Here is a 12,097-nt window from a genome sequence, read left to right as displayed (position 1 = left end):
GGGCTCTTCCCTTCACTGACATCTTGCAGTTTTCCTCTTTTGCAAACTAATAACCCCAACAATAATAAATCTATACCTCACCTAACCCCAAATACCCCAACAATCTAAACTACCCCAAGATAGACACCTGATAATACTTATACAATGACAGGACAACAATGTAGAAAAAACTTACAAAAATTACAAAATGGACTAGACACAGACATGACACAGCAAAAAATACTCAAAATCCAAAACTCTTCACACCAGCTCAAGTACCACACACCATCTCTCAACCACAGGCTACAAGACTGTAAAGTAAAAGTGAAAGTAAATTCACTTTTCAGTATGTGCAGCAAGGAAGTCATGTTACATCACTTCCTGGGCGCATGTGTCACGTTTTCTGATATGCATCGTTTTGTTGACCATGGGTGGAATTTTTCTATGAAAGCTGACAAGGCCTGTTGACTTAGATTTGATGCGCAATTGATGACGCAGAAAAAGAAGGTCCGACATATATTCATACATACCGTGTAATCAATACGTATAATGAAGTGTGATTTTAGTAAAGAAAATAATGTACGAGGGAAATTGTGCCCTCGGGGTAGTTCGCCATCATTGTAAACGAGCTTTATTAATCATGAAGTATTGAAAATATAGTAATCCGTCATAATCGCAAATGTATGCCATGATTTCTTGTTTGAAAACTGTTTTGCTTAGCTTAAATTTAGTACAGGCTTTGGCCTAGTTGCCTGGTTTCAAATTCTAACTGCGTGGTTTTTTCCTTGAACTAATGAAACATATATTCTTGCTTGAAGTTAGGCCGGTTTCATCCCCTTTGATACAAGGTCAGTCTCTGCAGGTGCGGACAATGAAGGTACAGATAGTAAAATAATTGGCAAACCATGTTACAATTTGTGTTCCAAGGCTCCAAGGACTGTGTATGCATAAATGAGCGCTAGTAAAAGACAATTTTGATTGGACAATTTGAAGCCAACCTATGAACCCTCCAATGGAAGACCCTGCAGAATTTTGAATGTTTCTTACTTAAACCCACCGGACAAAGAGAAGTCAGCCATTTTCCTCGATGCCAGTTTGAAGCCTGATGCCAGACTCCATTTTGGACGACACCCTGATGCCCTTTTCTCTATCTGAGAGACAGAGACTTTAAGAATTCTCACCCTAGAGACTTTAACTTTGATTTGCCCCCATCTTGCCTATGCAGTAACTTTGCCCTATTCTCCTTGCCGCTGCAAGGAAGTTTGCCCTTAACTTTGCCCCTTTGAAATTTGCCCCATGCTGATCAACCGGTACCTGAAGGACGAAGACTTTTCTTGAATGCTGATTGTATTTGGTAAATATGAAAGGATAAATGTATTATGCATTGTGTTTTTCCCTTTTAGGTACCAACTGCTATTTTGATAGGGTCCTAGCTAGAAGTTTTCCAAATTTGTGTTGACTAAATTCGTTTTGCATGAAGTCCCACATGCCAATGCTAATTAGAGGTTAGTCGAGGTACTCATTCGATGTATCATGCTAATTTGAAATCTTGTTATGCTGACCAATGTATGTAATTAGTCAAATTCAGCTAGTCATATTGGTGATTTGCATTGCGATAACAGAGTGTATCATTATTCAGATTTTACGTAGATTGCGTTTCTTCCGCCGTTATGGACAGCTAGTAATGTTCATATACATATATCAATTGGTTTTGAGACATATATATATCGTGCTAGCTTTGTTAATATAGGGAAATAAATTCACTAACTTTTAATAAACTGGTGTGGTTATTCATGACTGAAAGGTCATGGTGCGCCGAAATACCAACTGTTATTGATTTCTGATGTGCTATATTGATCTATTAATTGAGTATTGATTACCGATTACAGTAGTTATTGATTATTGATCTGAGTGACTCGACTATTTTAGGATGAGGAGAGCCCGACTCGGTTAAAAGATTCACCGACCTCCAACGTGTCCAGGTACAGGTAATTTATAAGGGCTGGACGCGTTAACACAAGTGCCAGGTGTCATTTTTGGCACATGCGATGTTTGTAGGACTACAGTATGGATCATTTTTTGATGCATGCCAGGCCATGGAGAAGTACTGCATGCGTAATTGTTTCTGATGCATGATGGCCATGCGTGGATTTTGGAGGAAAGGCTGACAGTGCACCCAGATTCACATACCTTGATACTGGGGCTATGCATCTATATAGTTTGTATGGTATGACAACATGTGTATGCATGTGCATTTCACTGTGTATCGATAATATAGGAATGTGTTACCATATGTTTGTAGGTGTATGTGATGCATGGGAGGAGTGATACTGTTTGCAAATGTGCATGTGTATGAAGCCTCTTTTCCACATATATTCAAACATGCGTACTGAGTGTACATATGTGATGCTACTCATATTGCGGATCAACCACATTGTCATGTCAGAATTCTGACTGTACGTTTCAAAACACAGCACAAGATAGGATGGGCCATGTGCAATACATGTTCATGCATCTGATACCCTTGACAAATCTTTAGCAAAGGATGCTGTTGACTAAGGCTGGGATAAGATCCGGTACACCATTACAATATGTGAGTGCATCTATGTCTACACTCTGGTGTGTTGTTAGGGCCAGACTTCATGATGCAAAGCAACATATGTAACATATAGGCCGGGATTCTGACAGTGAATATCTGTATGGGTCCCTGTTAGGGGGCCCCTGCACTGCCCATGCCAGTGGCATGGGCAGTGCAGGGGCCCCCAGGGGCCCCACGACACCAGTTCCCGCCATCCTGGTTCTGGCGGTGAAAACCGCCAGAAACAGGCTGGCGGGAAGGGGGTCGGAATGGAGGATCCCCTGGGCCAGGGGAAAACCGGTGGGAAACCGCCGCGGTCAGAATAGCCCTGGACGCACCGCCAGCCTGTTGGCGGTGCTTCCGCTGCCCTTCGCCCTGGCGGTCAGAGACCGCCAGGGTTGGAATGAGGGCCATAGTTCCTTATGAATGGTAAATGTTGGAGATGGTGTGCTGACATGTGTCATTGCACGTATGTATGTGACATGTTTGTGTGTGAAAAGATATGTTTCATGTATGATAAGTGATGCATGATACAGTGGTGTGTTTCGGGATTTGACACATACCAATTCTCGATTCCAGCTGTGATATATATTTATGCCATTGTCTCAGGTCTGTTTACTCATATCTGTGTTAACTATGTTTCCCGATGTGGAAACATTTGTACCGATCATCTAATTTTATAAATAATCATGTGACACATACACATTTTCTCATGTAAGTTGTATTCTTTTGTCCTTATGCAAATAGACAGCACCAAGCCTGGTCCACCTAGGTGGGGCATTTGTGGAAAACTTTAGGTCTTACAAAATTGCATACAATCTGTATGGCAGGGCTTCTTGCGGGCAATGATGGCACCCTAGTCATCAGTGCTCCTGTGGCAATTTGTATGCCCACACAGGCCCATTGTTGCATGTATTGACACAGGATGACTGTGGTCACCTCAGCTCAGTTCACTGTGCACAATCAGCAGGCCCGTGGCTGTGTAAAGGGTCAATGTAGCCTCCTCCAGAGATCGGGGGGGTGGCGTTGAGTGGTGATCTGCCATCCTCGTGATGGATCATCAGCACTGCGATACACAGTTCCCTGCAGACATACACCTGCACATTTGTGAACTCATGGCCAAGTATGTTTTGTTACCTTTGGGGTTCTTGATATCAGGCTTGCCCTATTATATACTGGGGACTGGCAACTGAGGACATATTTCATCATTTGCCATGGTTTTACACAACTTGGCATAAATAAGGGAGATTATTCCTATGATGCTTGGTTAGGTCATTGATAGATTGTGGAACTGGGTCATGTCTGTAGACCCAGGGTACAAATACTGTCATTTGTCACTGGCGTCTGTCGCACTTGTTTGTGCTGGCCAAGCACATACTTGTAGTAATTGTCAATGTGACTGGGACATGTAATGACATACACATTCTCTGTAAATATGTGTCTGGTGTTACAAGAAATCATTGTTGTGTTATACAGTAAGTATTAGTCCAGCTGTGTTCCTTCACACGCATTGATGGCATACCTTGTCATGTGTGGTACTAAATCAACATTGCTGGCATAATTTCCGCTGATTAGCCTTAGAATCCATCTTTGTCATCAACATTGTCCCTTCATTCATGCCCAGCATACTAAGTCAGACTTGTGTATTTTGTAGATGGACACAGCCTCTTCTACAGGCTAAGTAATTGTATCCTTCCCATTTCCAGGCTTTGCTAGATCACATGACAGTCCCCCACTCTTCACAGAACACCAGCCACAGCACTTGAGTGGTTTCTGAGAGTCTTCCACATGTTGGATTAAAAATGACACAAGGGAGTCTCTCAGCTCTGCTTTCACATCATTTTGAAAAAAAATATTTATAATTTTATTAACACTTTGGCAAGAACATATCATATACATCCAAATGCATTCTAGATGTAGCATGGCCGCAAGCATCAAGCACAATCCGTGGCATCGCTGTCGTAAACAATAGTTATCTATGGACATGCACAATTCCCTCTCCAACCCCTCCCGGTCTATCAGTAGCTCCCAACGGTTCCCATACGGGACTGGCGTTATTTCAACGAGGGGGCTAGTACATATATTTTCCCAGTAAGTGTTCCTTTGACCCCAGATATTTATCCATTTCCAGGGGCAGACCCAGCCTTCGGTCACCACTTTCTCAGCCACCATACACCAGTCCTAGGCCCTCATTACAACATTGGCGGTAAAAGGCGCTTACCGCCGTGCAGAAGACCGCCAAAACACCGCCGAGGCCGCGGAATTCCACCACAGCTATTATGACCCACATTTCGGAAACCGCTGAAATTCAGACCCCCACACAATACCGCCACACCAAAGGTCAGTGATAAAATGGTGAAAACAATTCCTCCACCGTCACGCCAACAGAAACACGCCCACACTATCACGACCCACGAATCCACGCGGCGGTCTTTCAACCGCGGTATTCCATTGGCGGTACACACCGCCGCGCTCAAAATAAACACACATCTCCGAAACAAAGCCACATTGGACAATTCAAAATACACACACCTGATACACATACAAATACCACTCCCACATGCCAAACACAATATAAAACACACACCCACATCACCCACAGACCCCTACGACCATAATTCACGAACGAAGGCCAGATAGACAGAGAGCACAGCAACTGAGAACCTCACCACACAGAGGCACACAACACCATCACCCATACAACATTACACGCACAAAACACCACACACCACTACACATCACCCCACACATCAACACTTACACCACCCCACACATCACCCACACCACCTCATGTCACGCCAAAGACACCCCCGGTTTTCCGAGGAGGAGCTCAGGGTCATGGTGGAGGAAATCCTATGGGTAGAGCCACAGCTATTTGGCTCACAGGTGCAGCACACATCCATAGGCAGGAAGATGGAGCTATGGCAAAGAATCGTGGACAGGGTCAACGCTGTGGGACAGCATCCAAGAAATCGGGAGGACATCAGGAAGAGGTGGAACGACCTACGGGGGAAAGTGCGTTCTGTGGTCTCCAGGCACAACATCGCGGTACAGCGGACTGGCGGCGGACCCCCACCTCCTCCCCCACAACTAACAACATGGGAGGAGCAAGTCTTGACCATCATGCATCCAGAGGGCCTCGGAGGAGTCGGTGGAGGAATGGACACTGGTAAGTCAAATCTGAACTATCATATCCCCCACCCTACCTGCATGCTATCACACACCCCCACCCTCACGCCCTCCCATATCACCCCAAATCCTCACTAATGTACTAATAACACAAACCACTCATCCCAACACCAAGCCCTGCATGACACAACAAAGCATGGACACCCCTCACTAAAGCATGCCCACTGCACATACTCATAACCCCCCCTAACCATCATCACACAAGCCCCCACACAGGAATGCTAGCACTGGGGTACACGCTCACCCACCCATTGCACACCATGACACACACACATGCAATAATCATGCTCTTATACCCCTGCAGGACCACTACGGAACGTCACCACACCGAAGGGTCCAGACAACTCCACTCCACCCACAGAAGAGGCCCACAGTGACAACAGCAGCTCTGCCCTACTGGATCCTGATGACCAGCCCAGACCATCGTGGGCCTCGGGACAGTCAGTTCCCCTCACACAGGCACAGCCCAACACTGACCTTCCACCCTCTGGTAACACCAGCACAGCACCCACCCAGCGGGCCCATACCTCCGTACCCAGGACACGTTAATCAGCGGTGTGTCCACCACTACAGGGAACCCAGGATAACCCACCACCCCAACAACAACAGGGACCTGGGGGCAGTGGTGGTGGGCACACGGTCCAGGGGACGGAGGGACAGGAACACAGGGGAACTGGGAGGGCTACTGTGCGACAGGGGGTGGACAGGCCAAGGGAACCAACTCTCCACAAGGCCCTCTCCTCCATCATGGGAGCATACCACCACTCCCAGGAGATGATGGCGACGGTCCTGGCCAAGTTTCAGGAGACCCGGCGCCTGCAGGAGGAGCAGTATTTGGGCTTCAGGGAGGAGCTCAGAACCATCAGCTCCGCCCTGGGCACCATCGTAGGGGTGCTGAAGGACATACAAAAAACCATGATGGACACCGTGGCACTCCAAGGGGCCCCTGAGACTAGCCAGGACGATGCCCACCACCTCCGCCGGCGCTAGTGGACAGGACACCCGCAACAGGACCACCACACCAGCACCCCACCCCCTGCAGACGGACAACCACCACGCAAGCGGGTCCTGAGATCCAGGAATAGGACAGAGCACGATGGCAAGACCCCCGCCAGGAAATGAGACCACCCTGATTGTCCTCCCACTGCCCACTTTGTTACCCTGTCCATACTTTAACTGCCCCAGCTCCACTTCCTATGCCCATATGGGCAGTGCACCTGTGTGACTGATGGACTGTACTCTGCCATGGACATTCCTCCATCGTCCCCCATCACCATATTACTACCCCCCTCCATTTTTGAGCACTAAAATAAACACCCTTGAACCACAAAACAATCTGGAGTCAGTATGTGATTTGGAACATATGGATAATCAATGACAGTGTCAACATGCGTTTCAAATTGTAAAGCCAACATACCTATGTCACACATCACTAGTCCTTGAAGGATGCAAGCAGATGACACACGTTGCTAACCACACCTGTGAAACCGTAATGGACAGGTACAACTCAGTGACCAAATAATGCTATGAACTGACAGAGAGGATAGAGTTAGCAGTGTGAAAGTGAATGTCATGGTAAAAAGAAAACTGTTCTCACCTGTGTGTCACTGGAAATATTGCTGTATGACTGACTCCCTGTTGTCTATGTCTTCTTCCTCAACGTCATCCTCATCACTGTCCACAGGCTTCACAGGCTCCACAGCTGCCACAACACCGCCATCTGGACCATCCTCCTGCAGAAAAGGCACCTGGCATCGCAAAGCAAGTTTTGTGAAGCATCGAGCAGGCGATGATGATCTGGCACACCTTCTTCAGTGAGTACAATAGAGAACCACCTGTCATATGCAGACACCTGAACCTGGCCTTCAGGAGGCCGAAGGTGCGTTCGATCACCCTCCTAGTTCGCCCATGGGTCTCATTGTAGCGTTGCTCTGCCCTGGTCCTGAGATTCCTCACTGGGGTCAGTAGCCAGGACAGGTTGGGGTAACCAGAGTCCCCCAATAGCCACACACTGTGCCTCTGGAGTTGACCCATCATATAAGGGATGCTGCTATTGTGCAGGATGTAGGGGTCATGCACAGAGCCAGGGAACATAGCATTTACCTGGGAGATGTACTGGTCTGCCAAACATACCATCTGTACATTCATGGAATGATAACTCTTCCGGTTCCTGTACACCTGTTCACTCCTGTGGGGGGGGACCAGAGCTATATGGGTCCCATCAATAGCACCTATGACGTTGGGGATATGTCCAAGGGCATAGAAGTCACCTTTAACTGTAGCCAAATCCTCCACCTGAGGGAAAACGATGTAGCTCCTCACGTGTTTCAGCAGGGCAGACAACACTCTGGACAACACGTTGGAAAACATAGGCTGGGACATCCCTGATGCCATAGCCACTGTTGTCTGAAACAATCCACTTGCAAGGAAATGGAGCACTGATAGCACCTGCACTTGAGGGGGGATTCCTGTGGGATGGCGGATTGCTGACATCAGGTCTCGCTCCAACTGGGTACAAAGTTCCTGGATAGTGGCACGGTCAAACCTGTAGGTGATGAGTAAATGTCGCTCCTCCATTGTCAACAGGTCCACCAGCGGTCGGTACACCGGAGGATTCTGCCATCTTCTCAAATGTCCAAGCTGACTGTGCCTAGGAAGGACAACAGTGACCACAGAGTCAACAAAATCCTAGGTATGTACCCACAGATACACAGAACACGACACCAAAGACAATTATCATCCTGTATGTGTGTCGAGTGTAGGCCTAGGTATGTGTGACGCAGTTGCAAATGAAGCCATGTGGGCCCCTGAAATGGCGGCTGCCTGACCTCTAAACTGCGACAATGGGATGTGAGGTAACTGCACTGGCGTTGTACTCCGTCGCGGTAGGCGGTCGAAGACTGCAGCGCAAGGCTGCATTGGTTAACATTGGACCCTTTGGGTCCCAGGAGCCAATGACGAAGTGCGCCGGCGGTGATGATACGCACCGCCGCGGATGTGACCGCCATTTTCTATCTGTTCAATCACTTGATACCTGATCTTCGACAGGAGAGGACCTACACTGCAAGTGCTGCTGTGACCTCAGTCTGGAAGAGACAATGGTTCCTGCGTCTGGGGAAAGGGCACCTGCCTTCACTGCTCAGGAGTTGGAGAAGCTCGTGGACGGGGTCCTCCCCCAGTATACGCTACTCTACGGTCCTCCAGACCAACAGGTAAGTACACAGGGAGCACGTTGTATGGGCTATGCCTGGGTGGAGAGTGCTGGTTGTAAGAGGGAAGGGGGCAGAGTGCAGTGAACATGAAGGACTGTGAATGCATGTGCCACATGGCAAGGGCAGGGATGTGGGCCACTCACTTCGACGGAGCTCTTGCTAATGACTTCTCTTCTTCCCCTGTGGATGTCATGTAGGTCAGCGCCCACCAGAAGAAGGACATTTGGCGTGCCAACGCCAAGGATGTCTGGACCCTGGGGGTCCACCAGAGACGGGCACCCACTGCCGGAAAAGATGGGAGGACATTCGCCACTGGAGCAAGAAGACGGCGGAGGCTCAGCTGGGGATGGCCTCCCAACGTGGGAGGGGTGTCCGTCGCACCATGACCCCCCTGATGTTCCAGATCCTGGCAGTGGCCTACCCAGAGTTGGATGGGCGCTTGAGGGCATCACAGCAGACACAAGGGGGTGAGTACACCCTCATTCTGGGGACTTTGCGCAGGTGAGGGGTCTGAGTGTGGGAGGAGGACTGTGGGTTTCCCTAGGCCAGGGCGACTTCCATAGGCTAGGCCCCTCCGTAATGCAGGCCATGTGGCACTCCACCCCACCGCAGTAGAGTGACAAGTACAGGTATAAATGCCCCTGTGGCATCCATGTGTGCAGATGTCCACCATAGCCATGTAGGCCATATCCCAGAAATTGCATCTGTAGAGGCCAGGAGCACGGCGTAGTGCAGGGGGCTGCTGTGTCTGTATTGTCCGCCAATGGTAGAGGTAAGCCATGCACTCAACATGTCTTTCTTCTGTTTCCCCCCCTCCTTTTTGTGCTCTCCCTGTTCTTTTGTGCATCAGCATCATCAGGCGGAGGTACATGGGCACCGGAGCACGAGGGAGCTGCATCCCACATGGCCATGGAGGGCCACACCACGGACTCAGAATGCACCAGTGGGACGGAGGGCGAGGGGAGTTTCACGTCGGTCAGCGGATCACCAGACAAAGCGACACGGACTTGTCCACCGATGGGAGCTCCCTTGTGGTGGCGGCACCATCTGTGCCCCACACTTCTACAGGTACAGCCGCCACCTCCCCTACCAGCACCGCCCTCCCAGCAGCCCATCAGCATTCGCCCTGTGCCCGCTCACCCAGGAGGGTGGGCATCACCTTCGCTCCAGGCACCTCAGCCCCTGCCCCTGTCACCCCTGCTGCCCTCAGTGATGAGACCATTGACCTCCTCAGGTCACTCACTGTTGGGCAGTCTACCATTGTGAATGCCATCCAGGGTATAGAAAGGGAGTTGCAACATGGTAATGCATTCCTGGAGGGCATTCATTCTGGTCAGGCTGCCCTTCATCGAACCCTGCAATCTCTGGCCTCAGCACTGATGGCAGCCATTGTCCCTGTATCTAGCCTCCCCCCTCCAACTTCCTCCACCCAGACCCAATCCCCTGTACCCCAGCCCATCCCAAGCACACCATCAGACAAGCATGCACACAACTCAACACACAAAAGTAGCTCAGGCAAACATAGGCACCACACATCCCACAGGCACTCACACAAGCATCACCCACATACAGACACAGGAACATCAACTGTCTCCACTGTGTCCCCCTCCTCATCGTCTCCCTCCTCCCTCCCAGTGTCGTCTACACTCTCACCTGCATGCACTACATCTACAGCCACTAGGACTTGCACCAAAACACCCAGCACCACACCCCGCTCACCTGCACTCACCACCCCCACTACCATTTACACGTCCCCTGTGTCCTATCCCAGTGTGTCTGTGATGCCCCCTCCCAAAGTACACAAACGCGGGCTACCACACACCCAACATCCATCCACCTCACAACAGCCTCCAGTACCTGCACCTGCACCTGCACCCAAAACACCTAAAGTGACACCTCCTATAACCACCTCCTCTTCCTCCACTCCCAGACCCCCTCCAGCTACCCATCCCAGTGTTCCTCATAAACTCTCCCTCAGCAACGTTGACCTCTTTGCCCCCATCCTCACCCCTCCAATTCATAAGTCCTGTAGTAGCACCTCAGCCAAAAAGACTCCTGTACCAGTGGTGCGTGTTCAAGGTGTGTGGAGTGCACTGGCCACCAGGGCAGGCAGTATGACACGGAGCCAAAGCACTGCCAGTCCACCCCCTGTAAAGCATCTCAAGTTGGAAAGTGGCCGACGGGACAGGGTGAAGACTCCTGGCGGCAAAACTGCTCAAAAGGGTCCCAGGGGGATTGCAGAGCCAGCTGTGACTCCTCCAAAGGTGGGGAAGGGCCAGAAGAAGTCTGCACAGTCTGGTGAGAGCAGCACGGCGGAGAAGGGCGCCATCCTCCCCGGTGGCCGGGACGCCACCGCCAGCACCGTTGTCACTGGTCAGGAGACCACCGCCGGAGTCATTGCCCAGGAGGGCAGGAGTATCGTCACTGGTCAGGAGACCACCGCCGGAGTCAGTGCCCAGGAGGGCCCCGGCTGCCACAGCCCCGCTGGGCAATGAGGGACCGTCATGCCACACACCAATGCACAGGTCAGAGACCGCCATGGCAAAGCACCGCTGAACAAGGGAATCACCGCCATGGTGAAGACCGCTGAATAGGGCAAAGCACCACTGCACAGGGCAGAGAACTGCTGAACAGGTCAGAGACTACCATGGCAAAGCACCACTGAACAAGGGAATCACCGCCATGGTGAAGACCGCTGAACAGGGCAAAGCACCGCTGCACAGGGCAGAGAACCGCTGAACAGGTCAGAGACCGCCATGGCAAAGCACCGCTGAACAAGGGAATCACCGCCATGGTGAAGACCGCTGAACAGGGCAAAGCACCGCTGCACAGGGCAGAGAACCGCTGAAAAGGTCAGAGACCGCCATAGCAAAGCACCGCTGAACAAGGGAACACCGACACATCAAGCATCGTTATCACATGTACAGCTGGGACTGGGACGGAACGGGAACCGTCACAGGGAGCCTAATGCAGTGTGGGCACCATTCCCCCTCCAGAAGCAGTGGAGACTGTTATCCACTTGAGAGACTGTGACTTTGCACTCCCCAGGATTGAACAATGGGCAACCCACCCACTGTAGAGACTTGAGAGGCTGTGGCTTTGCACTCCCCAGGATGGTACAGTGGGCAACCCACCCACT

This window comes from Pleurodeles waltl, chromosome 6 (assembly GCF_031143425.1).
Source record: "Pleurodeles waltl isolate 20211129_DDA chromosome 6, aPleWal1.hap1.20221129, whole genome shotgun sequence".
Taxonomy (NCBI): Eukaryota; Metazoa; Chordata; class Amphibia; order Caudata; family Salamandridae; genus Pleurodeles; species Pleurodeles waltl.
The sequence above is the reverse complement of the archived record's forward strand: the minus strand, read 5'-3'. Positions refer to the sequence as shown.